The sequence below is a fragment of the Haemaphysalis longicornis genome, unplaced genomic scaffold, assembly GCF_048455015.1.
Source record: "Haemaphysalis longicornis isolate Haplotype H1 unplaced genomic scaffold, Haemaphysalis longicornis Haplotype H1 scaffold_10, whole genome shotgun sequence".
NCBI classification, from domain to species: Eukaryota; Metazoa; Arthropoda; class Arachnida; order Ixodida; family Ixodidae; genus Haemaphysalis; species Haemaphysalis longicornis.
The window spans coordinates 13,557,738-13,584,848 of NW_027526204.1; the positions used below are offsets into that span (position 1 = coordinate 13,557,738).

Below are 27,111 nucleotides of genomic sequence, written 5' to 3' on the forward strand. Positions count from 1 at the left end.
TTCTTTTGTACGGCGAGCCTTGTGCTCAGCGCGCCTACGGATAGCACGTAGCCGTTCATATTCTTCACCATTTTTAACATCTAGGTGCCTCCTCACGACGCTCGAGGACTCTTTCAGACAACTATAGCCATAGTTGGTATTAGGTCTTTGCCGGAAGTAACGGCGGTTATCTCCGACATGGTTTTTAAAAGCTTCCCAGTCTGTACACCTGAACTTTATGTCACGTCGAGACACAGCTGCGTCTTGGTAAGATATTAAAATTGGGAAGTGGTCGCTGCCTCGTCTCCAGGTCAGTACACCAAGTAAACTTTGGGATGAAGCTGTTTGAGACAACGAAAGATCGATGCAGCAACTGAGTGTGGGATTTTTTAGAAAGTAATGCTGCCGTCATTTAGTGGTTCAGTACCCTGTTTTATGAGCAGTTCCGCAAGCCTTGTTCCACGCGAATTTGTTTGTGCACTTCCCCAAATTTCATTGTGTCGTTGAAGTGTCCGCAGATTACGTGAGGTGGGGATGTACTAGCGATGATGCTTTCAAGCCTGAAAACATCGAAGGCTGCTCCATGGTTCCTAGTCAGAGATGGCAAAATTACTTCTAAAAAGTTATGAAATTACATTACTCACTACTTTTGTAGAATTTTCTAAAATATAATTAAATTACATTAGAAATTACAGGTGGCCGAAAGCAATGACATTACATTACTATTACTTTTCATAAGCAATAACATTACTTTGAAATTACTTAACAAAGATTCATCACTCATACACTACTACTCACATACACTTTATTTACACTCATGTACATATACACTGCAGTCTCAAAAATATTTGTTTATACACCAACTTATGTATAGTTTATTTACAGCGCTATACATTGATATGTTACATATCTTTATTACATCTCAGAAGGAGCTGTGATTCAAAGCGGACATCGGAAAAGTGTCCCCGTTGGCCAGTGTAACGAAGTGACCAGTGTAACGAAGCCTTGAACACAATCTGCACGTTTTTGTTTAACCCTACTGACTGTCGCCACGGCATTCTCGGTACACATGAAAAGGGAACAAAAAGGCACGGATAGCAGGCAGGGCTCTCATTGAAGCATTGTTTCCTTCGCATTCGTAGAACTCCAATGTCCAGAGACTCTCTGGGAACTGGAACTCTACTTGACCAACTTTTTATGAAGAGAAGCGGACAGGCTATATCGTAGTCAAAAGTTATTGGGAAAGTAATGAGCAATTTCCATGAAATTACTGGCCTCAAGTACTTCATTACATTACTAAATTACCAACACTCACAAGTAATTCATTACATTACTCATTACAGCGAAAAGTAATTTAATTACTGTAAATTCATTAGCCAAGTCTGTTCCAGCTAGGCAGCAATAAACGTAAACTGCCGATTCCAAATTATGGTGTTGGCACATACATATATTCCTCACTGTCATGAGGTGGGATGGGAACCGCTGCAGCCTGCATATCTTCATGAAAACCTATCAACAAGGGGCGGACTCCAGTCAAGCAGAGCGAATGCAGACAACAGCAATTTTTGAGACTAAAGTGGTCGCCAATGCGGGACTCGGAGGTTACAATGAATGGGAATTGATATATCTGTACGAGTTGACGAAAATCTGCAAGCTTTGAGCGCAAGCCACGGACGCGCCATTGAAATATTGTGCGATTCTTGAGGTTGGCGTTTAAAGACACTGTTGGAGGGGGGTCGACAATTTAGACATCATTGTTGTGTCCTAAAACCACGCCGCGCCGCCTTGAAGGAGGACGACACAACGGACTCCAGAGCCAAGACCGCCTCGACTTCAGGAAAATTTTGATTCGAGGGGTTAGCTTGCTGCAGGGCCTTGATTGCTGCAAAGAGCATGGGAATTACAAAACTCACAACGTCTGGCTGGGAGGACTGGTGTGCCGGTTTGTCATGTTCCTGAGGAGGACGTCGTTGCGGTGACGGGGTTGTTCCCTTGGGAGCATCTGGAGTGTTCTGAGGCGTTTTGGGGGGTGTCCACTCTTTGACTGCTTTTGCATAGGACTTGTTCGGAGGTGATGAACATTGAAGTGGTGGGTCATTCAATGAGAACGTCACTGACGTAAACACAACCTAAGGGTTTGGCGGAGGTTCACATCGGTTGAGAGCGTTTCCCTGGATTCACTCAACACTGCCTAGCTAGAGTGGCAGCCTCTGTCTTGGGGCAGGCTCCAACCAACGTGGGATGGGGGCCTTGCAGTTCCTGCATTGAGGTGGGGTCTTGGAGGCACAGTCCTTGTACGTGTGAATGAGCCCCAGCGCATATTTTGCATTGCACTGGCCTTCTGCAGTTCTTGGCGATATGACCGTGTCTCTGGCATTTGAAACGTTGTGTTCCTGATCCCATGTATTCCGTTACCGGAAAACTGCAGAAGCCGAGAAACACTCATTCTGGCAGCGGTGAGAGTTAAGATCCCAGATCGTCGGCGGGATTCACTCACAGCACTGTCATTATGGGAATAGAAAACTTGCCTGCGGGCAAATACCACACCTTGACTGCTTAGATGCTTTCCAAGATCCTCATCCGTGTACTCGAGGGGCACACCTTGCATTCTCCCATAAGTCGCCACGTATGAGTGGGGTACACGAGCTTCGATGACTACACCAGCGAGGCTGGAGAACTGCATAAGACAGTTTACAGCAGCAAGAGACGGTACGGTGACCACAAGGCACTGTCCTTGTTCAAACGACGAGTTAAGACTTTTTCCTGGGTGGTCACCACGACCTCCGCTGCCAAGATGTTAGGGTTGGCTCTCCAGAATGAGCATCCTACTACTGTCGGTTGAAACACAACCGGAATGCCGCCGGTTTTTCTTGTACGTGACAGGAGTGAATTTCAGCCACGTCATCTCGAGAACTGGCAGAGTCCACTGGAGCTGGGCCGACTGCACGCTTTTCCGCCGCGGGGTCTGCAGGGGCGTCGCATGGCCCAGCAAACGAAGACTGGTGTGGCACGCTTCCGTCGCGGTTTTCCATTATGGCGGCATGGGGCGCAGGCGATAGCGGTACCCCGCTGTGCCACAGGCTCCGATCGATCTACTCCGGGCAAGCTGCGTGGGCCCGCCTCCTGGGAATCGCTGCGACGTTGGGAGGACACAGCGCGATGGAGGGCGGCACTGAAAGCGTAACACATACGGAAAAAGTGAAGAATTCGCAGAGCGGTTATGGCAAACAGCCTGCCAAACCGATCTTTGCCTTCCTTCTCCGACAGAACGATATCACAATGTGACACCTCTAACTGTGCAACCAAACTGGTCTGCATCTGCCAATGCAGACTGCACCCCGCCCGCCTCCCCTACCCCCCCCCCCCAAAAAAAAAAATTATTTCCCTGAAACGCCAATTGAAGGCATTGCCTACAAAAAAGAGTGAATTTCTGAAAAAGTACTGCCAGAGTCTGGTACTGCTGACAACCAAATAGCAGAAGCAAGAACACCTGACGAATAGGTACTTCTCGGTCACGGCGCATACTTGCTGCGTCTATCAGGGAGTGATCGCGTGATCAGCGAACGCACGGCGGAGCACGCTACTCTGCCATAACCTCGCACCGCTGCCTGCCATAGAGCATATGTTGTTGAAAATCGTGTTTGTACCTGCTGCGCAAATGTCACGTGGTTCGGATGAGCTGCAAACGGAGGTGGAGCATCTGGCAAGAGTGTAAGGGGGAAGGCACTCCACGGCGGCTACATATGACAAAAGCATGATGTGGAGGCAGTGAGACATACTGAGCCATGGCGACGTGCTGGGAGATGATGCCATAGCAGCGTGTGCCGCCCTCCCGCTCCCACTTTCGCCAGACGCTCCTCCCCCCTTTTCTTTCTGCCTGGCGTGTCCCATTCGGTTACGCGGACATCACCTTCGCTGCCGCCGCCAGACACCTCTACAGGGCGCCAAAGTGTGGCGCACTAAAAAGTAGAAGAAAATGACCACACTTGCAATGAAAATGAGGCATACCCGAAACTGAAGACGCTCAACCTGTCTGTGTCCCCGTATTGCTGACCAGAACGGTGCACTGCATTCCTGGAAAATAGTTAACAAAAACGTGTCAACAACGCATTGAAACGGTTACTGGAGAGGGGCTCTGTGTTACCTCTCTGAGCGGTAGACACAGTGGCCTGCGTTTCTTGGCTGCGACATTCCGTTCCCCCGTCCCAGTGGGCGGTTGCGCCCTCCACTCTGGCCACAGTCCAACTGTGCACTGCCGACGTTCTCACTGCATTTGGCATCCGTGCTGTTGACGACGCATCCGGGCACAAAGAGTTCTTCACTTTGAGGGCTGTTTCCTGCCAGATCGCAAAGGGTGTGAAACGTAGTCGTGATCAATTTCAACATCCAATCAGCAGCAGAGACAAGGAATACATCAGCATAGTTTCTCTCTCTCTTCTTTGGGCAGTTCTCTCACTCCCCTCTTGGAAGCCACAGCTTCTCATTGATTTTAACACATCAGTAAAGGAGCAGCAGAATGAACGCAAGTGTCATATTGTTTCATTACAGTCGAAACAGGTGCAACCAATTCGAAAGTTATCGTGCGAGCATCAACGGCTTGGTTGTACCAGTCACAAATGTTTAGCATCTTTTGCACACAGGCGCCATAGTTAGCCCAGACATGAGGTGACGACGCCCACACATACTTGCCATGAAAGGGAAACAAACAAACAAAAAATGTTGGCTAGCCAATCCCGGGGGAGATGGTTGTAGTCCGAAGAGCCTACGAGGGCAAGAAGGCAGCGCAATTTTTATCATTGCAGTTCTGAAATCCACCATCATGCGGCCTGCCGGTCGATTTCGCCCGCAATCACCTTCAACTCGATAGCGACCGTACAAGCACACACACTCACTTTGGTAGCAACACGGATTGTAGGCGGGCCAGCGGGCCAAACACAGCGCTGTGTCTGTTTACTCCTCTGTTGTCCCGTTCTTTCGCGCTGTTAATCTCAGACTTTGGTTCACCAACCTCACTAATTTTTTTCTAGTGCGCCCACCATGCACAAGCTTGGATGTGTCGTAGCCTTCAGCCGCAAGTAAAGCTATCACCGACCAGCAAAACAACCCCAGCTATCACCTACTGCATGTTTAGAAAGCAACAGCCCAGCACAACGATGCGAAGTCACAGAATGTGACGACATAATTGGGCTCTTCTATTCACAGTCTCGGATTCACTGCGGATAGTCCCGGGATAGTCCAAAGATTCTCCGTACTGTGGGAATATATGTGAAAAACGAATGTAAGATCGCTTCTCAGGGAAGCCACGGCGAGTCACGGCCAGTGAAGAGCGCCCAACACAACCACGTTGTCCACACAAAATAATTACAGTTCCAAACCAATATCGCGAATATATACACGACAGTCAGGCGCTAGTGTCTAAGCGAGGTTAATGCGTACGCTTCATGCATTATTGTATGGCTTGGAGTTACCGTAGATGCTCGCTTACAGGCAAGCTGTGCTTCGATCGTGGTGCTAGTTTACTACTATAGTAGCTTGAAGACGGGCTTCAAAACGTGGGGCAGAAAAAAGAAAATATAGAACTGTTTTCCCCTCGGCACCGTGGTGAAGTGGACGTAATACTAACTTCCAAATCCCAAGTGAGACATATTTCGTTTTTTTGTTTTGTTTGGTTCTTTCGAGGGGTATCCACCTGTAGCGATTTTACCGCAATACGCGACGAGCGTAATCAGTGGGTGCTGTGACTCAGGAGAGTGGGCGACAACGACAAAGCAGCACTGCGCCATCGGGCGCCTCTTCGGCTGACCCGTCGCTCGCCCCTGGCTGGACAGAAGCCAGCGACTGGCAAACGTCAGTCAAACCTGGGCCCAGTGACGGCAGCTTGGCCCTCTGCGGGAACTCGGCAAAAGAACATGCTAGAGGGGCAGAGGCCACGAAGCAATCAATGCCTCCACTTCAGAGGAGAAGAAAGCTGACAGCAAGACTCAGCAGTCGGCTAGCTCCACCAGCGAATGTCGGAACAACATTCTTCCGAAAAATCTAACCGCAGAATAGATCTAACACCAGCACATACACAAGCTACGTTCTCTGCGCACAGAACAGGGAGGATTTTCTCTGGGTACCAAGAGTTTCTCGCAAGATGCCCTGTTTCCCCCCGCAGTGCCGCTTCTGCAACGCCCCCGGGACGCACTATCATTGTAGGAGGCTGCAACCAAGCCCCACTTCCCCGCCCCTTTCCTCATCCCACCCACGAGCTTTGGGAGAGAGCCTTGGCCAGTTCCACCCTCGAGGATCAGCGTCAGCTGGTCGAGAGGACTGCGCGCGCGGCACGAGCTCAGGGCGTCCTGTACTAGGGAAACCATCCAGAAGAATCCATTTTTTTTCTCAATGAAGAAAGTGAATATTCTCTCTCTCTCTCTCTCGTAAGGCAGCGTACGAGTTCTGATTCCGTAGTCGACTTGGCATGGCTCGGAGCGGATTGCGGAACAAAAGGAGGCTTTTTGGGGAGAAAATCTGGAATGCAACGAGCAAGCTACAAACTGGTATCTAATATGTGGCACTACGAGGCGCTTTACCCGCATTAAAGGAATTAGGAAGTTGACTTTACTTACAGTGAATTAGAAGACCTTACAAGCCCAGTGTGAGTGTCCCTATTCGCACGTCCCGTGCGAAAATGTTTTGATGATGATGATCATTATTATTATTACTAAAGGCCTCCCCTTTGAATCGGGGTGACGGCATGCGCCATCTAGCCTATCTTCGTAATTTAAATTCTTCGTAATTTAAATTTAGTTAGCCCTCAACTCGGATTTCTTTTTAACTCTGCCCTGCCGCTACCCCTGCCTGGGATGACACTTTATCGACTTCCCTGCTTTTTTTCCACCAATACTCCAGCCGCTGCTTAGTAATACCTACTGCTGACCAGTTAATGCTTCCATCAATTGCGAAGCCCAGTGCCTCAGGAAGTAGGACTTTCCCCCCAATTCTATCCGGCTGAATCTTTTGGCATCCTATTACTATGTGGTCGATTGTTTCTTTATCCCTGCCACATACAACACATGTCTCATCCTGTGACGAATATTTGCTCATGTAGGTTCGAGTTCTCAAGCAGCCAGCCCGCGCCTCAAAGAGCAACGTACTAACTTTATTGTTGTCATAAAAGTTCTCTTTCCGGATCTCTTGTTTGCTTGCTTTATAGATTCCCAGTGATCTCTTCTTTTCCATCCTCTCTATCTACATGCGCGCCTCCGTTTCCTTCACTTTCTTTTTAACTGCTCCCCCTTGTTTATTCGCCGCGGTCAAGGTATATTTAGTCGCCAGCTTTCGCGTCCTCTTCCGCCATTGGGTGTCCACACTTTTAAGGTACAGGTACCTGTGCGCTCTGGCTGCCCAGTTCTCATCTAAATGTCTAAGCCGCTCCACAAAGCGCGCTTCCCTCGCCTCAAATGAAGCCCAGCCCATATCGCTTTGTACCGCCTCATTTGTAGTCTTACTGTGAGCTCCCAGTGCTAATCTGCCGACTGCCTTTTGGTTAACCTCCAGTCCCGCTAAGATATCTAACTTTAAGCATATTACGGCATTAGAGAACGTGAGCGCCGGCACCATTACCCCTTTCCGGATGCCTCGCACTACCTAGTACCTACTGTATCCCCAAAGTGCTCTATGTTTCCTTACTGTTGCGTTTCGTCTCCCCTTCAGTTTGAAGTGTTCTTCGTGGGCATTCAGGTAGCCTTTTCCGTCATTAAGCCAGATCCCCAAGTATTTGTACTTATTTACTAATGGTATGGCGTCCTGATTAATCCTTAGTGGTGCTGTATGTGCTTCCTCGTTAAACACCATGACTCCATATTTCTGTGGGTTAAAATGTAGGCCTAGGTACGTTGCCTCATCACCACAAATGTCGGCCAGTTTTTGATTATCTGCCATCAACACTATATCGTCCGCGTACATCTATCCCGGAATCCGTTGCTCCACCAACACTCCATTGCTTCGGTACGGCAAGTCAAAGCCTAATCCACTCTCCTCCAATCGTCTTTCCATTCCTCTAATGTAAAGTGTGAACAGCAATGGCGAAAGGGGGCACCCCTGTTTTAAACCTCTTCGAATGTACACAGGCTCTGTGCCTATACGCCCTTCCCATGTAATATGCGCCTTGTTGTCCTCATATATATTGCCCTTAGCATCCCTACAAATTCTGACCCAATCCCCTCTTCTTCCAGTATTTGCCACAACAATCCCCTGTCTACGTTGTCATAGGCTCCCTTTATGTCCAGAAACAGTAACCATGTTCGTCTGCCCTGAGCTGCCGAAATTTCGATGGTCTGGGTTAATACGAAAATATTGTCTTCTAAGCACCGACCCGGCCGAAATCCATTTTGCAGTTCCCCTAAAATACCGTTACGTTCCACCCATTTCAACAACTCGGATTTGATGGCGTGTATGGCTAATCTATAGAGCACTGACGTGACTGTAATCGGCCTATATGAGCTCGCCTTGTCCTTCTCTCCCTTGCCTTTATAGATCAAACTCATTCTGCTTTCGCGCCATTGCGTAGGAATCCTCTCAGATTTTATAGCGCGCTCGATGGCTGTATACAAGTGCGACTTTCCCGCTGGTCCCAAATGGTTGATAATCTCTATTGGGATTCCATCCGGTCCTCTTGCCGTATTTTTGGGAACATTGTGCTCTGCCTTTTTCAAGTCCAAAAATTCGATATTAAATTTTTCGTCTGGCGCGCTCCTATTGACCACCTGTGTCCGGTTAGCCGATATCTCCCGTGTTTTGCCAAAAGTATTTCCAATGACTCCATTTCTGTACCTTAATACGCTGTCCCCCAGGAGAACGTTTCCGTCCCCGTCGTGCATGTGAGTCTGCCCCTCTTTAGCCGTCGTTCCCAATGCCTCTAAATGATTCCAGAATTTTCGGGGGCGCTCTTATCCTTCTTACGTATACCTGATACCCATCTTTCACTCGCCCATTTAATCTTCGCTTGCACTAGTTTTTGCACCTCTAATTTCTTTTCTCGATCTTCGCTTGCACTAGTTTTTGCACCTCTAATTTATTTTCTCGGTACCGGCTCCACCGTAACTGCACCTCTTCATCCTGGTATCCCATTTGTTTTGCCTTGCTGTGCAATCTAGAAGCCTGTTGTCGCTCTTCAATGGCCAGTTTAATTTCCTTGTCCCACCAGCTTCGTGGTTTCCTTTTACCCCTCCAGCGTTTTTTTTTTCTTACTTTGTTTATTTCATTTTGTATGCAACTCACAACCTCGTCATATTCCCACACCTTTGCGGGCTGGGCCTCTACTTCTCTTTCGATGCTATTGAAGATGTCTGCTATCTGTTTCTCGCTTAATTTCGGGAGCCCAACCTCCCGTGTTTCCTGCTTAGCCCCTCCACTGTCAAATTTCAGGATTACACGCCTGTGGTCGCTGCCCAGGCTGTTTTCTCCTTCTTCATCTATCGTCATTTGGTTCAGCCGCTCGTACGTGAGCTCTGAGACCAGGCCGTAGTCTATGCAAGACTGTCTATTGCCGCTTTGCCACGTTATCTGCCCGTCGCATTTATGCTCCCGGTTAACTATCACCAGTTGTTATTCACACATACCTAGAACTAGGGGGCCGTTATAGTCCGTATATCCACCTAGATCTTCAATGTGGGCATTTAAGTCTCCTACTAATATCACCTCGCCGGATTCTTTGAATTTCTTTATGTCCTTCCTGAGGCCGTCCACCCATTCTTTGTTTTGTTCTCTAGTGTCATTCCCTGTCCATAGGTAGGCCACTCCCAACCGTGTCTTTTTTCCACCCACCGTTCCACAAATCCGTAAGTGCTCCTTGCAGCCCTGATTCTGCCTTTGCCAATTCCCGAATCAGCATGCCCACGCCCCCACCTTTCCTCTCTCCCGCTGCCCTGTTGCACCCAAGGTTTCAGCCCACCCATACGTAGTCATCCATCACTGGTGGCTCCTCCATATCTCTCAGGTGGGTTTCAGTCAGGGCGTACACGTCAATTTCTTCTTTCTCGAGGTGGGTTTGTATCTCAATCCATTTTTCCTGCTTGCGGCCGCCTTGCATGTTTATATAACTAATTTTAGTTCCACGGTTTATTTTCCTTTTCTTTGCTTTACGTTTCCGCCGCCATGCATCTATGCCCCCTCCTTCCTGTCTTTCGCTACCGCCTCTACTCAGTCCGCCTTCTTGAACGTTCGGGGCCCCCCTCAAAAAGCCACTGCGCGGGCTGCCAGTCGGTGCCCTACAGGCTCAGCTAGACGGCCACTGAAGTGTATGCCGTCGAACACAAACGCCCCGTTGCGGCCTGCACGGACCAGGGCCCGGTTCAGGTTGACCACCTCAAAATTCATCGTTTTACCCAGGGTCCAAAGCTCCCTGTTTGCCGCAACCACCGCCCTTTCTACGTGGACCCCTTGTTTCTGCACCTCCGGCACCGTGCAGACCGCAATCTGCCCATCCTCCGAGACCGCCCTCAGCTCGGTGATCCCCTTCGCAATCTGCTTCGCGAACCCTCCCCCGCGTCTCTGCAACACATCGTTCACACCCCCCCATTATCACTACCAAGCTGCGGTCCTCCATTCTGTCCCACAGTTGCCCCTTTGCTTGTTGCATTACTTCCCCGACTCTTTTTTCCGGGAAGCTTGCTCACCTTCACGCGCTCGTCGTCTCCCACCCTCCCCTTAATCACTTCTCCCACCCTGGCTATGTTGGAGTCGCCGACAACGATGACTTGGCGCCTCCTGTCGTCTTTAACCAGCACTTTTGCAGGTGTTCGGGGTCTACTGGGGTTGACCACGGCAGAAAATGACCTGGCTGGCGTTCCGTCATTTCCCTGCGTCGCCTCGGGGCTTTCTTTGTTATCCGAGTCCACTCTGCGTTGACGGACACCGCTCGTGCGGGCGGCATCAGTCGCCCCCTGTGGCTCTGCGTTCCCGCCGGCGTGCCGCTCGTCGTGCTGAGCCCGCGCACTCGCGTCGTCTCCTGCCGCCGGAGTCACGAGCTCTTCCACCCGCTGTTCAAGCTGGGCCTGCTTTTCCCGAGCTTCGTCCAGTTCGGCCACCGTGCGCACCAACTGGGCGGTCTTCGCCTGCCCCGCCTTGTCAAGCTCGGACACTCGCGCCTCGAGAGCCACCCGCGCTTCCCTTTCCTCCCTCAGGTACCCCTCCAGCTCCTCCACCCTCGCATTCAGCTGCTTCTCGAGGCGTTCGAAGCCCTGTCTTGCCCGCTCGCAAGGCCTACATTCGAAGGGCGCCTTAGCGTCGGCCACGCGCTCGAACGCCGTCTCCCCCAAGTAGCACCAGCGCAGGCACTCTTGGCACTGCACCTGGTCCTCGTCCCCAGTGCCCATTCTCGTCCTCGGGGCCATTGTTCGGCCAACCCCTAGGCCTAAGTCGCCCGTCACACAAAGCCCGCTACTTCGCTACAATTGTTTTTCCCCACTTGATCACTAACGCGCCCGTCGCGTCGCCACCGTTCGGTCACACTCGTTGCTCCCAACTAGACCTGTGCGCCGGTCAGAAATCGCCGGCGGCGGCGCGCCGGTGTTCCCACCTCCGGCGGCGGCGTGTAAACGGCGCGGGGTTCCCCGGATCGGCGGCGGCGCGGAATAGCGGGTGGGGGGGTGGAGAGAGAGAGAGAGAGAGAGAGAGAGAGAGAGAGAGAGAGAGAGAGAGAGAGAGAGAGAGAGAGAGAGAGAGAGAATTAGGAATTTTGGGGAAAAGAAAATATGCCAAAACCGTGGGGGATCCGGACATTTATGTGTAGGACATTTCGGTGCAGCACGTCTCGGTGCGGGCATTTCGGTGCACGGAATGTCCCAGGCATTTCCTTAAAGATTTTCGCTATAATACTTTAGTTTCGTCAGATGATATAATTTTACGTTCGAGAGTTGTGTTTGGTCCGCACTGCAAGGAAAAGAACGCCAAACAGAGGCGGAGCACTAGCGCCTAAAACCCAATTTCGAAATTAAATATTAAAAATTACTTACGTTGTTAATTTATTTCCCTTCTACCTCTTTTTTTATTTCAGCATTCACGTGAACAACTAATATTTTAATTCAAGTGTTACCGAAAGGCTTCACCCACCGCTGCAAGACGCTGCTGCTATTAGTCCATTCCTATCTCCCCCCCCCCCCCCCCCCCCCCCCCCCACCTTCCCAGTCTCCAAACCACCGCGAAAAAAAAAGAAAGAAAGGAAACAAGCTAGCTTAAGCGCGCGTGCATCTATGTTAATAATTAATTTTCTCTGCCGATTTATTTTTGCAGTCGGTGTTGGTTCTACTCAAAAACTAGCCATTGATCGCACTTACGGTGGAGTGGCTAAAAGGGGCGGGAGTGGGGAGGGCTAAGCACTGCTGGTTATAACCAGCACCCCTTGGTAGAGAGAGGGGGGTGTCACTTGTGCTTCTTCAAAGTGTAAGGCGGGCATCGAAAACGTGTATACGACTGTCGCGGCTCTCGCAAAACCAGCCTATTCAAAATTTTCCCCTCTTACAATGGAAGAAAAGGAGGAATGTGTGCTGTGTCCACGGTTTGAGAGCCACTGCTCTATGGGGTCACATGAGTCCCAACCCTCAAAACATTTCTGTCACTGGCTGCTGCTGCAGTGCGCCACCTGAGAACGGTCCACTGAACGACTGAATCCACTCCCCTCTCTCCTTGCATCCTTTTCACCCCCCCTCCCTCCTTTTCTTGCACTGTAAAAGTTTGTGTGCTGGGCCTTTCGGTATGGGATTTTGGCCTTTCCAGCACACCCCAGCCCTCCTGGGTTGAAATACAGTATTGTGTTGTTGATTTACCCTGCGCGAACTTTTCAACAACACACCTTTTCTGCAGCGACTTGCAGTTCGTGCTTCACCAGGCGTCGCCTTCCAATTACAACCTACGATCGAATAAATTTGCCGCGTTTAGTAACTGGAAAGCTGACCCTGCTCTCTTCACTGCGTACCTTTGTGTCGTAGCCGAGCCGAAGCATGGGCACGGGGTTCTGTTCGCTGCGCTTGCCGTCCACGAAGTGTTGGGAGCAGACACGCGATGAAGCCGTCGGCGCAAAGCCTTTGCGGTTGATCGCGATCACCCATCGCCTCCTCAACTCCGGGTCGGCAGGGAAACGGTGCAGCAAGTATAGTTCATCTCACAACCTACATGCAGCACTGTGGAGGCTACATTGTTGTCCCCCTCAGGCCGCCTAACTCACCGCGAAGGAAGCGACAAAAGGCGCCGGGGCCGTGCGGTGCCACTTGCCGAGAGGGGAGAAGGGAGTGTCCTTTCAGGACCCCCTTCACGGCGGATTAGGCGCCCTCAGTGGGCGCACTATTGATAACAATGTAGCCTCCACAGTGCTGCATGTAGCTTATGAGATGAAGATAGATGAGATAGATGTTGCAGCCGCACTCCTCCTGGGCCACACCGTGGGTGCCGCAGAGCTGCTTGCGAGCGGCATTCCTCTTTTTCTGGTTATTTGAGCAGCCGAACGCGGCGCAGTGCTGCCCGCTAGAGAACGCATTACTGAACGGCATTTTGAGAAACGCCAAAACCGCTTCAGTCGCTAGAACACACGTTCTAAGATGCAACACCAATGCCGGCAATCAACAGTCCAGAGAGGGTGAAAAAGCAACACTGGGGGCAATAAGCTCCATTCGATTCAGACGCATTCCCTGCAACTCCTGCACCGGTGCACGGTGCGCTGCACCAAAGCGCTCGATCCGCCGCTGCAGGAATGGTGCCGTGCACCGCGTCGCTCGATTGCTCATGGTGCAGCCGCAGTGCCATCCATGGCCGCCGCGGTGCAGAGAACTGCTGCACCTGCTACGAAAGAGGTGCAGCGATTTGGTGCCATGAGCTAGCGCGCGCCGATACGGCTGTGGTTGCCGGGGCGTTGTGGGTTGGCAGGCGGCTACCGGCAGTTGCGGCGAGAGTGTAAAAATGTACGTCGCGCTCGAGGATACGTGGTACGAACTTCGCGCTGTCGCTGATGCGTTCGGCGCAGCCCAGGTGGCCGTAAACTTCGAGTTTTACATGACGACAGGCGAGGATGATTAGCGGACGACCACGGTAATTTTTACCGCTGGGCGCTGGCTTTGCAGCCGACTCGCGGCTTGGCTCGGAACGGATGGAGGAGCGAAACTAGCGTTTTATTCTAGGGACTATATTTGAACGAATGTCATTAACGTTCACTTTTTGGAAAGACTAGCTTACACTTGGTTTTTGCTGGGAAAAAAGAGAGACGTAGATGTGGCAAGCAAAAAACCGCAACCCATCGGCGCGTGAGCAACGCCACAGCAGCGGCGCCAAAATCCTTCCTGTTCTGTGCGGCGCCCGGGAAATGGGGAGGCACAGAGAAATAAGGAAACACCTTTTCAAATATGCAATCAAATGCATCCAGCTGGTTGAACGGGTAACGTATGTTTTTGAGCGAAGTGTGAGCCTTTCTCAGCAGCGAACCGCGGCTGACGTACCGGCTGCGCGCCCGTTCGTGCACTGTGGTCACTGTGGTTCACTCGCCAGCACGACGTCAACCGCGGCTGACATCGGCCGCCGGCGCTGTCACTTCCGACTGTTCTTGCTGCGAGTACACAGTTTCTTCGTAAGTAGGAAACTGCAAGAAACTCTATGTCTGCGAGATCCAGAGACCGCTGCGAGTAGGCCTAGAGTTCCGGAACTAGCGCTCAGCGTCCGCTGCGTGGTCAAAGATGAGCTACCCGTGCCGCGTCGTATGAAGATCTTCACCAGAACGTATCACCAGAACAGAGAGATTTGTAGAGTTCCTTTATTAAAAAGTTTATGGGTGCTTGGTTTTTGCGATAGCAAATGAAATGCTACATCGACGACAGAAAACCGTCGCCTGCTGTTGCCAGCTCTACCTCATGGCAGCGTTTAAGAAATCAAACGGCAAGAGCAACGAAAGGTTCCACTAGACGGGATCCACGTTCTGCTTGGAACGCTCATGCAGTAGGGCACCGTGATTCTGTAAATGTTGTAGTAGGGTGCCTCAATTCACGCGCATCTCCGCCGTACGGCAGCACTGGCATCGAGGCACCGGACTTGGAGCAGTAGAACACTAAGTTTAAATTGACTTGAGCAAACCTCTAGCGTGTTATCTTAGGAGGAACGAGACGGGAAAGAAACAGCATGAGAGGTGAGCGGGAGAGAGAAAGGAGGCCTTTACTTGGCAGGGGCGCCAGTCGACTAACAACTTTCGGCGACACTTGCAGCGAAAGGAGCAGATGCGCGGTCATTTTTTCTTTCAAATGTATGCGATCAGTGCCATCGCCGAAACCAGTATGCTAGGAACAATGCTCAGAACCAGGTTAAGAAGTATAGATGGGCTATCACCGTCTGCAGGCAACGCGTGCATGTTCTCGTCCTTTCTTTTCGCAACCGTTTTTCCGATCTGCTGTAACTCGCTAATGTTTTTTGTTGTTTTGTGCTGAATGTTTACACATGTGTGAACATTGTTTTAAAACTGTTGCTGTTGTCAGGAGACATACAAGCTAATCCGGGCCCCACCACACGTAATGGAGGCAGACTGCACAATTCACGCAGTTCTAACCAAACTCGAAGAAGCCCAGGCTGAAATTCTTTCTGCACTTACGACGATGAATGCATGACTAACAGACAACTGCAGAAACAGTAAATGATCTAATAAGTTGCACCACAGGAACAGAGGAAGCTTTCTCTTAAATTCATTCGAGCGTAGATGTTCTGACAAATTGGCCAAGATCACAGCCGGCCGTCCCACGTAAAAGGCAGGCTCAATGATGCCGAAGGCAGGTCACGTCGCTGTAACCTCCTCTTTTATGCCATTCCCAAAACGCAGAAAGAAACATGGGCTGACAGTGAAAAACTAGTTATCTGTACTTCAACGAATCATCTTATTAAAACTGATATACAAACAAATGACATACAAGGTTCGCACAGGTCCTTGAAAACCCTTGAATTTAGAAGTGTAAATTTCAAGGCCTGAAAAGTAATGGAATTTTTAAAGGGTCCTTAAAAACCCTTGATTTTTCTGGAGATAACCAATGGCCCTATCTTTTCACAAGAATTTAAAGTGTTTGTCGTGAATTTTAGGTTTTAAAAATGTACAGAAACATTGTAACTATCAAGTTTTAGTGTATTGCGTGAAATTACGAGTTGTGGATTCTTATTATTACGAGGCAACATTGGGAGCAGCACTCCCCAATAGAATTCATGTCACGATGCAATCCCGTGAAAGCCAGCTTCTGTTCTCTATCTTGCATGTTCTGTCTAGTCTGTGGACGGCCTTTCATTGCATGTTTGCTGTGCCCCATACGCTCCATCTGCGTTTGCTTTTACGTGCAAATGGTGGACGTGTACACAGTTCATCCTGCCTTGCAGCAACACTTGCTGAGTTAATTTCAGCTGATACTCTTGCTGACAAAGCAGGAGATGCAGGCAACATTAACTAAGTTTTGAAATCAAACAGCCTCAGCAAAACACCAAGAAAAAGGAAAAACCTCTAAATATAAACTGTGAAAAAAACATAAAGCTGGGGGAGCATTCACGAACCCATAGCTCTTATCTAAATGTGCAATAATGTTCTTAGGTACTAGGCAATATCAAAATTTTGCATTTTATTGAAAAAGTTATCAATAATCCCAGATAAAACATAAGATGGGGACCTTGAAAATGTGTTTTCTGGTCCTTGAAAGTCCTTAAAAACCCTTGAATTTTTGCTTTTGAAGCCCGTACGAACCCTGGACATAGAAAGATTGCATCGAATCAAAAGAATTCAGCCGAGGAAACAGCATCTAATAATTGCTAACTTTGCTCAGTTCAAAGCAAAAGAATCCGTATTATCGAGAGGTTTCCAGCTAAAAGATGTGCAGTGTAGCTCAAGATTATTGCTTTGGAAACTGCACTATTCAGAAAGAGCCGCTAGTTTCGCACGTGAAAAAGATGACCCCTCCAAGTTGCATTGCAAAAAGGTGGTTGTCGGGAGGAAGTGGTACCACTATGATGCCACTTGAAAGCAAGTGAAAGAAACGCTGTCAAGTGTTAGATAGCCATTCCGCATCCAATTAAAAGCCAGAATACCTGGAGCGAACTTTCACTACCAAGTTTGAGCGGCGGAAATTCTCCGTCGACTGCACGGAGCGAAGGCATGGCACCCGGCGCCACATCGCCGCTGGCTCATAGAGAAATAAAAAATTTTTCTTTCTGGTTGCTCTCAGTGTGGCCATAGAGAAAGAAATACTATGGTGTGGCTAACGGAACCTCCATGCCTAGAACCAGCGACAGCATTCAGTAAGCAGACCCCACGAAGGAGCTACCTGCTTCTATATGTTGTTCGACAATTCTGCGTGAGTCAGGGGCCTTCCTTCTGCCGTAGTAATCATTTTCAGTTTACAAAACCACAACAGCAGGCAAAAAAAAAAAAAAAAAAAAAGCTCTTGGCTAGCGACCTCCAAAACATGAAGCTGGCATTTTATTACCTCTCCGTAAATCGCAGTACCTAAATTCAGCAAATCCAAACAAACAAACCTACCAGTTAAACCAAATGATTACTCATGCCACAAGAAAACATCACGCAGCTTCAACATATTAGCTCTTACTCTGATGTCTGATCCAAGCAGCCTACAGTCTTTTCATTGCCTGAAAGACATATGCAATTGCAAATAATGCTGGTGTCCTTTACTTTTTTCTTTCCACAAGATACGCCGACTTCAAAATGTATAAAAGTGTACAATTGTGGTAGTGAGAAAGAGTAAATGCCCAGAATAAACGCTTAAACAATTTTACACAGAATATGAATGGGAATTCAACAGCTGCTGTGTCGAAACAAACTGGAAGTTGTTTGTCGATAAATTAAATCAATTAAAAGAGACATATCTACTAAGTATAACCATCAGAAACGAAGTGTTGGCCCTAGCAATAAAATAAAACTAATAAACCTGAAAAGGCACTTGTTTAGATATGCAAAAACTGAAAACCAACCATCTATTTGGAACGCGGGTCCCCAAAGAAGTTATGTGGTAATAAATTTAGAATTAATTTCAAGGAAGTTGGGTGCTTGTGTCCTTAAAAATATAGTAAGTCCTGCATAACTTAGTATAGTTATCTAGCAATACGGCTTTGCTGGTCTTCCATATTCACACTGGTGGAAGGACTGCTAATTCTCTCTCTCTCAAATCCAGGCCTGAGCCTGCAGTTGGGGCTACTGCATAAGAACAGACCCGTGAAAAGCAGCATGGTACACCATGCTGAAGCAGCCACCCAGTGCGACACCAGTGCGGCCGTCCAGTCCACAGCCTGCTGCACCGAGGCAGGGCTGTCCAAGGAAACCCAGTGCTGCCCCGTCCAGCTGGTGTCCCTGGGAGCTCAGGCCACGAGCCTTGGCCACCGAACCCCCCTTCGGGAGCCAGCAAGTATGTTGCAGCGACTGCTGGGGCCGAACGGCGGCCTTCCTCCAGCAGCATTCCACTGGAGGGTGCTGGGTGTGCACAGAGCGTGCCGGGCTTGTATCTGCCTGCGGAGAAAAGGTCGCTTCTCAATGGGCTGTAACATGCACAATTCACATGCTCAAGGGGATGGGCCAATGATGATGAAAGATCCTCCTGATTCGCCAAAGCGAAAGCAAGCAGCCTCTTAATGTCCAGAGCTTGATGGCTTTGAGAAGTTAAACAGAGTCATTCCTGTCTAGCTGGTGTGTGCGCTTTCAATGATCATGTTGGCATGCGAGGGGGAGAAGGTGAGAATTTGGCTTTACTGTTCTGCTTCCAAGTACCGAGAAAAGTGGGGCACTTGTGTAATGTTGGAAAACACGCCACGTTTATCCAGTTTATTTTGCAAAGAGTACTACTACGTACCTTGTAGAGGTGGTAGTGTTACTGCCGGTGTCACTTGCTTTTAGTGTGCCCAACGAAAAGCCAGTTTCGCCGACATCATCGCCCTTGCAAGTCGCTCACAAACAAAAGTCGAGCCAAATTATTTAGTTACCAAAAAAAGGTTGTCTGGCCTTCATATGACCACTTGGGAAATTTCAGCTGTCGTGCAGGAATCGTAATGCTGCTGCCTTTCACAGCATGTGACGTCGCATTTTTTGTACTTTGCCATAGCGCTCCTCGAGAGCTGCTCAGCTATTGAGGTCGCGTCTTCGTATGTGACTTCATCAATGCCCTCCAGCTCAAGTGTCACTTTGTTTGCCACGTCCCACCACCGTGCTCATTAATTGGGCTCACAGAGCGGTTCACGTGTGATTTATGGACGGAATGTATTCAGTGTCGGATACGTGTTATCCAAACTTATACGTGGTACTTGCATTTTTTTACGTACACCTACAGCACTACTACACAGGCAACAACAGACTTCTCTGCATTCTTCTTACCGTGTTTACTCGTGTAGAAGCCGCACTTAATGTAACTCGGGGGCGAGGTATGCACGAGTGAGGCCTGTAGCTGCTCTTTAACACTTTGCAGGGCCACTGAGACAACTGTGTAAAATAATTCGACGACTGGTGACAGGTTGTAAACATTTTTCCAACTATTTATTCGATTACCTGATAATCTTGTCTGCTTTATGCGGCGTTTGATATTTCGGTGTCCACAAAGCAGAGGTGTGCGGATATCAAATTTGTTACTGCGAATTGAGTGCGAATAGCGAAAACGTTCTAAAAACCTGTTGTAAATGGAATTCATGATTTACAACTATGATTATATTTTCTTCAGTGTGCATCTAAAACATAGCTACAAAAAGAAAAAGTTAACTGAGGCAGTTAGGGTTCCTGTACCAGTTCTTGATCAAATGCTATGAAAAATAAAAAAATGAAAGATTGAAGCAGGATGGCAAAGCAGTAGAAAACAATTTGGCATCCGCTGCCATGAAGAAGTGGTGGTTTCTAAAAACGGTGTGAATACGGGAAGCATGTATATTTAACTGGCGGCAGTCCCTCCAGCCATTGAAAAAAGGTAGGCGTGGTGGTGGCTGGTGTGACCTTACAGCAAGCAATGACTCTCTATTCATTTCTGGTGCCACTATAATAACAAGAAGCTTATTTTCACTGGAAAAATTTTACGCCAGTAGCTTTCCACTCCTGCTGGAGTGGAGTTGGTATGCGTTGGTGTACCATGCGTTGGTATAACACTGGAGTTGGTATGCGTTTGTTTCGCTCAAGGCGTGCATGTGTGGGGCTTCTCTGCAGCGCTTTGGCATTGTGCGAGAAAGCCAGCCTGAAAGGGGTGGTGGTGCAGTGCACCGATATTCGTACATATCAATTAGCTGAAAATTTTGAATACTTCGAACGGTAATGCGCTGCTGAGCACGAGGTCGTGGGTTCGATTCCCGGCCGCGGCGGCCGCTTTTCTGATGGAGGCGAAAAGCAAAAACGCCCGTGTGTACGAGATTTCGGCGCACGTTAAAGATCCCCAGGTGGTCGAAATTAATCCGGAGCCCTCCACTACGGCGCGCCTCACCGCCTGCGTTGCATCGGTGCCTATAAACCTACAATCACTTCGAACGGTAAAAAAGCGCTGCAAATCTTGTCGAATAGTGTATGCCTAACATTAAGTATTTGAAGTTTAAAATATAAGCAAGCCTCTTCTTTGAAGCTTTTTGCGGTGATGCTTTTCAACAACAAATACCACCCATTCAGTATCCAAATGCACACTTTGAGAAGAGATGCGTTCTTCAGTCACTCAGTGGGAGGTTTTTTTCATGGCTGCCTACAGCCATTCATGTGGGGTGGCACCCCTGCAGCACATGTCTTGAATGGCCTCTCTACTCTAGCATCGAGTGGCTGGAGCATGCTTGTCGAGTGCCTGGAATATAGGCCAGCTGTACAAGTATTTCCTCGTTCTGTTAGAGGCCCTCCGAAGGTTTAATTGCAAACGAAAAGGGCATTGGTTCGTAGTAGGCCTCCTGGTTTCTTCAGCTTGACTGTTTTCCCCTGCTCGACAACCAGTTTGCCGGACATCCACCTTTTTTCTGGAACTGAAACCACGATGAGTTGACGATGCTATGCAGCATCTCTGCGCACCTCTGCCGTTTGGTGCTGTGCTCGCGGAGGCACATTTTGCTTGTGTGGCTTTAACTGTGCCTTTTTCTGGCGCACAGAAAGAGACAGGTGGTGTCTGGTCAGCACTGCCGATCTGTGACAGATTTTTGTCGTGCTTCCCCAAAACACACGTTCATTGTGGTCAAATTTCACTATTTGGTCTTTGCATTTGGATGCCAGCTTCGGGCGCAATTTTTGGTGGCAACTGAGGAGTCGGTACCGGTTCACAAAATCCTGAGGGCATCCTCGACTTGTCTTAAATTCCACAGGTGGAATGTCCGTGTGGCTAGGGAGGGCATGTGGTGTTTGTGGCTGTGATCAGGCTGCTTTATGCGGCTAGCAAGCTGGAGCGCAAGCACCAAAGCCGCAGTCCACCACGCAGCCTCACGAGGATGCGGCCAAGGGCCAGAAGCAGCCAAGAAAGTGCTCGGAGGTGAAGTTGACATCTCAGTTCAAATGGGCATTACGTCAAAGGGAGCGGCTGTCGCAAGCTTTTGCGGGAGAGGCGAGCTTGCCAAGCCGTTTGTGGCTGGCTCGGTCGTCCTCTAATAGGGGTCCGCCTCATCTCGGGGTCAAGTAGTCCGAGTTTCCAGTCTGACAGCACAGCATGGAGCATCACTCTAGATAAGAAGGCCTGTGAGCTGTGTCCTATTCCTACTGTTTCTCATCAATTGACGAGAACTATTGGCTTTACATCGTTTTTGTTTTAGTGGTGTTCCTTTTCTTTATGTATATAGTATCTATGATACTAAGTGCAGTGCTGAACCTGTCAGAGTGTGTGCGCTGTCTTCGTGCCACCCTGATTGCAGGCCTGTACGTTTATTTCGCGCGTAAAATTACTTTGTCAGAACCAATGTTCGAACTTTTATCTAGAGGAGTGTGGATCGGAAATTTGAAACTAGGAATTGAATACATATACCGTATTTACTCGTGTAATGAACGCACTCTGATAAAGAATGCACTCCCAACTTCAGTCGTCAAATTTAGGTTTCCTTTTTCCACCGCGTAATAAACGCACCCGCAACTTTTTAACCCTTCAGTTCCACGAATGGCCGTACTGCAGCTTTCGCTCTTCACTCGCTCTTGCTGATGGTGATCGCGCATGTTACCTATAGCCATCTCTCGGAGTAAAAGCGAACAGTGCGGTGCGGCGTCGTGGGACAGCAAGTAAAAACGACGCGCAGCCGGCTCCTGAGCGACTAGCGCTACTTTTTTTTCTGATAGTTTTCTTACTTACTCGCTTCTCTCCTCCTCTTGCACCTTTCAGTCAGCGATGGGCTGAAATGGCACTCACGCTGCCAGTTTTTGAGGTTCTGTAGTACGCATGTGAGCGTTAAAGGGAACCGTCCTGCCGGTTTAGAAGCGAAGCCTTGACAAGCGAACACGGGTGTATTCTATAAAAAACGCTCTTTGTTTACCAATTCTGTACGCGTATATCTGTGCGAAAGGTAGGTTGTCTAATGCATTGTTTTTTTTTTTTTTTCGTTGCGGCCCTCTTTCGTCACTTGGAAAAAGTTTCCTCAAAATTATCCCACACCATAAACGCCGACCCAACTTTGCTGCTGTTTTACAAGAAAAAAAGTGCATTCATTACGCGAGTAACTACGGTAGTAGTAAAAACTGACTGTGAATAGAATCAAATATTTCTGGATACAAGTAGTGAAAGCAGACTGTGAACCGAATCAGATAACTGAGGCAGTTAAGACTTTACACTTCAGGGTGTTCATTTGCTAATGCTCAATAAATAAGTGGTACAAGAAAAGAAAAATTACAAAAATCAGGACAAGGTGGTGTAGGAGCAGTTGAGAATTTGGTGCATGCTAGGTGCTGGGGTGACCTTGCTGCAAGCATGTTGTCAGGGTTTGGGGGTGTGAACCACGAGACGTGCACGCACGATCAATGACGACAGAGTCACAACAAGAAGGTGAAACGTAGATGCATTAGATGCACAGCGCGGGAATACGGGGATGCGCAGAACGGGATGTAAAAAGGAACAAAATTGAAAAATAAAAAAGTGAAACACAAAGGGAGAGGCAAGTGTGACGGAGTCCTTTCCCGTTGCAGTTCGGTGGCGATTTGTGAGAAGGAGCACGCGCTTCAAGAAAAACAGAACGGTCTCACTTGTGTAGTCCGTTGTGACGCGGTCACGAGTGACATCGATGGTCCCACGCTGACCAGAACGCAAGGCAAGGCCACCAGGTGCAGCAAGGCGGGAAGGGGGACACTGGCTCTGTTGCCCGGTGCAGTAGCAGATCCGGCTCGCGACCAGAAGGCACGTGGCGTCAGTGGGTGTATTTGGTGCTCTATGCAAGCGCACCCCGAACATTCGTCTGCCCCAAGGGCCCCGTCGCGTTCCTCCTCCCCGTCCTCTTGGGCCAGGTTTTCTTTTATCTCAAGGCCTTAGCACATTAGCAAGTCAGTGGCCTCCACTCCTGCTGTTTTCTTTTCTGCGCCTGTTTTCTGCCTGGGGCTCATCACGTATTGCCAACAAGCAGGAGCACTTGAATTCCTACTCATGCCACCGTATTCACGGAAATCTTATTTGGGCTTCTAAATATCTCAGAAGTAGCATTCCAGTTCAGGTAAAGTACAGGAGAATTATCATAAACTTGTCTCATGCCCCTTATAAGATTTAGGCTTTCCTGCGCAGCTTCGGTGACATGCAAGAAAGCGATTATGAAGGGGCGCGCCACACAGCAGTCAATTGTAAAATTTGAATACTCAAAAAATTTGAACACTTCAAATGGTAAAACCGTACTGGGAATTGAATGGAAATGCATACACTATTTGCGAAGTATTCTAAGTTTCGAATATCCGAATATTCGCGTAGTTTTATTTTATTGTATCGCTTCATGCATCGACTTTTGTTGCGGGAATGTTAAAATTAGTACATTTCCTTTAACCCCCCCCCCCCTTGAAATTATATCGCCACGTTGTTTCAGCTTTCAGGAATATGGTCCAAGCTTTGAAACGTTTCTGAATGTTTCTTGTTAGACCGTACCTTTCAGGTGAAGGGATGATCGTTGCCAGACGTGAAGCAGTGGCAAGTTGTGGGTGTTCATAGGAGCCCTCACATTCAGCGCATGAACCTGTAGATGTGTGGTTGGATAGAAACAGTGAAATAGATTTCTTGAGCTGAGCTGCATGGTCACGCACCCATAAATGTGGCATCTTTCGGGTGACTGGTTTTTCTTTTTCTCTTACTTTCAGAAAAACGGAGACTCGCAGCCAGTGCAGCCTTCAAAATGTTCCTCAGCCTTCCCGACTCGGCGAGCGACGCGTGTGACGATTCCACTGACGATTTTGAAGCACCTCCGTTGCCCAAGCCTGCTTCTACGGACAGCAGCGACAGTGATGACTGTACCGCGCACGTGGCGTCAGAACCAAGCACGACCTACAAGCGAAAAAGACCAGCAAAAGAGGTTTGCAGGGGACAGACAGGAGTTGATGGCCAAAACAGGCAACACTTTGGAAAAAGTGTTCCCTCTTTGTCAGGTTGGACTACTCAGAAGCCTTCCCACATACCTGAACACTGCCCCGATAGAAGCCCAGCTTTCTCGCAGAGGCTTTGTGCCGAGAGCACTCCAAGTGATGCCTTTGGCCTTTACTTTGACGCCGAGGTCTGGGAAATGATCGTGGGCGAGACCAACGCCCACGCCGAACAAGAAGGCCCGGCAAAAAACTGGCAATCTCTTTCAGTGGGGGAACTGAAGGCGTATGTGGGGATGCTGGTCATGATGAGCATCCATCACTTGCCGCGGGTCCCTCTTTACTGGAGCTCGGATCGCTTTTTCAACGTTGACGAAATATCCAGCGTGATGGCGTGGAAGAGGTATCAGCAGATCACGACGCATCTTCACCTGAGCAGTGGTTCCAGTCAGGCGGAGAGCAGGTCTCTGAAGCACAGCAGGTGTTACAGGCACCTGATGGACCTTCTCAACCACAAGTTCCGTGAGGAGTACAAACCGTCTTCGCACCTCGCTGTTTACAGGTCACAGATGCTGTTCAAGGAACAAGCCTCCGTGGAACAGGACGTGCCCACAAAGCCTCAAAAAGCACGCGCGTACAAAGTGTGGACGCTTTCAGATAGCGCGACAGGCTACCTATGCAAATTGGACGTGTATCAAGGACGCGGCGAGTCCCGACCGCCCAATCGAACTCTGAGCGAGCACATCGTGCTCTCGCTGGTGGAAGACGTCGTGGACGAAGGGTGCCAGGTGTTCTTCGGCAGTTTTTTCTCCTCGCCGAAACTGCTCCTCCAGCTGAGGGAGCGAGGCGTGTACGCCTGTGGCGCGTTTCGCAGCAGCAGGCGAGACGTCCCTGCCGAAGTGAGGACGGACAACGACCAGCTGCCGCGGGGGTCTTTCGTGTACCGCTCCAACGGACCGGTGTCTGCGTACCAGTGGCGGGACGGGAAGAACGTCCACGTGATGTCGAACTTCCATGACCCGGAAGCGGCTGTGACAGTTGAGAGAACGCTGTCGTGTGGGAAGACAATACGAGTGCCGTGTCCTGTGTGTGTCAAGGACTACTACCGGTGGATGGGGTGTGTGAAGCATTTCGAACAGAAGCTCAGCGCCTACCCGGTGGACCGTAAATCCAAGAAGGGATGGCACAAGGTGTTTCACTTGCTCATCGACGCCGCCATCATAAACGCGTTCGTTCAGTGCACGGCTCTGGCCGAGAGAAACGGCCGGGACTTGATCCAGTTCAAGCTGGAGCTTGGGCGTCAGTTGATCGATGGGCAGACATTTCGCGGCCGTGGGAGAACGCTAGGAGGCTGTCGACGCAAACGCGGTCAGAGAACTGGTACCGTGACGATCGGGGGTACCAAGGTAGTCGAAGAGCAGAGCCACTTTCCCCAGCTTAGTGCAACGAGGAGGCGGCGGTGTCGGTGGTGTTCGACGAGGCAACATGACGTTCGCACAAAGTACTTTTGCAGCATCTGCGAGGTTTATTTGTGTGTCAAGTGCTTTGCACCCTTCCATGCCGACTCTACCTCATGAGATACCTGACCGCATTTTTCGGCCACACCTTTCTTATCAGGTTACAACATAAAGTGCATTGCAGGACAGCATTCCAGCAATGACCAGCAGGTTTACAAGTGTGTTTGTGGCACAAAGTGCATCCTTGAATGGGATCATCTCTTTCTACTTTGAGAAGAACTTAGATCCAAACAAGTGGAACACAATGCTCCATTGAAAGGCTTTATGAAATCCTTTTCCCAAAGTTGCTCGCGGTGTGTTCTTTCATCAAGAACTGCTGTAATTGCTTACGTGAGCCTTACAAAAAGAGTTATAGAAACAAAATGTTTGGCTCGGACCGAATTTAAATAGTGGTGAAAAACACTCTGAAACAAGGCAAGTATTGGCAAATAAGGACAATAAAAATCAATCGGAAATCAAAACAACCATTTTCAAATGTGAGTGTTTTGTGCATTAATATCTGTAGGTTCGGTTGTGTGGATGAATTATATTTGGTGCCTGTTTTCAGTTCACAGCGCTGCCAAAATAGCTCTGTCGTGCCATGTAGTAGTGTGACTGGAAAAAAAAAAGTGGAATGAGAGGTGGTTTACCCATTATTGCCGTGTAATTCACATTAAAGCACGGTATTGCTTGCCATCAAGCCAAAACGGGTGAATGGTGGGAAGAAACATGAGCTTCCCCATGGGGTTCTTTATTGCACTGCAACCTTTGTGCGACCATAATGTAGATGTGAAAATGGTGAAAGGTAGCAGTAAAAAACAAATTGATAAAACAATTTTCGAGTGCAGCCAAGCAAGGCCTTGTGCTATACTGAGATCCCTGCCACATTTAGTTGTAACTCCAACGCTTTAAGTGCCCTTAGTGCAAAAAGCCAGTGTTGTCGTCTGATTTAAAAAATGGCTGCAGCTGTGATGAGTAAAACCACAATATAGCAAATGAATCAGTGTGAAATTAAAATGGGTACATTGGAGTTTCTATGGGAATTGAATCTGGGCTTCCCTAGTAGGTGTGCGTTACCACGACGCTAGGTCAGTTTGTTGCCTGTAACGGAGAAAGAGCCTAGTGCATGGGGTCGTATCGTGTGATTGGTGCACGTCACAGCATGTGATTAGAAACCCCCGAAGT

At 49.0% G+C, this 27,111-nt stretch overlaps 1 long non-coding RNA gene across 1 annotated transcript; it reads right to left on the reverse strand.

Annotated features, from left to right (window-relative positions):
• Positions 1-788: 788 nt before the first annotated feature.
• On the reverse strand, positions 789-13,105 carry LOC144158207 (uncharacterized). The gene is made up of 4 exons (XR_013319986.1): positions 12,935-13,105; positions 4,124-4,316; positions 3,988-4,053; positions 789-3,151 (listed from the first exon to the last, which is right to left on the reverse strand). It is a non-coding gene; the product is annotated as an uncharacterized LOC144158207 (long non-coding RNA).
• Between the last annotated feature and the right edge of the window lie 14,006 nt (positions 13,106-27,111).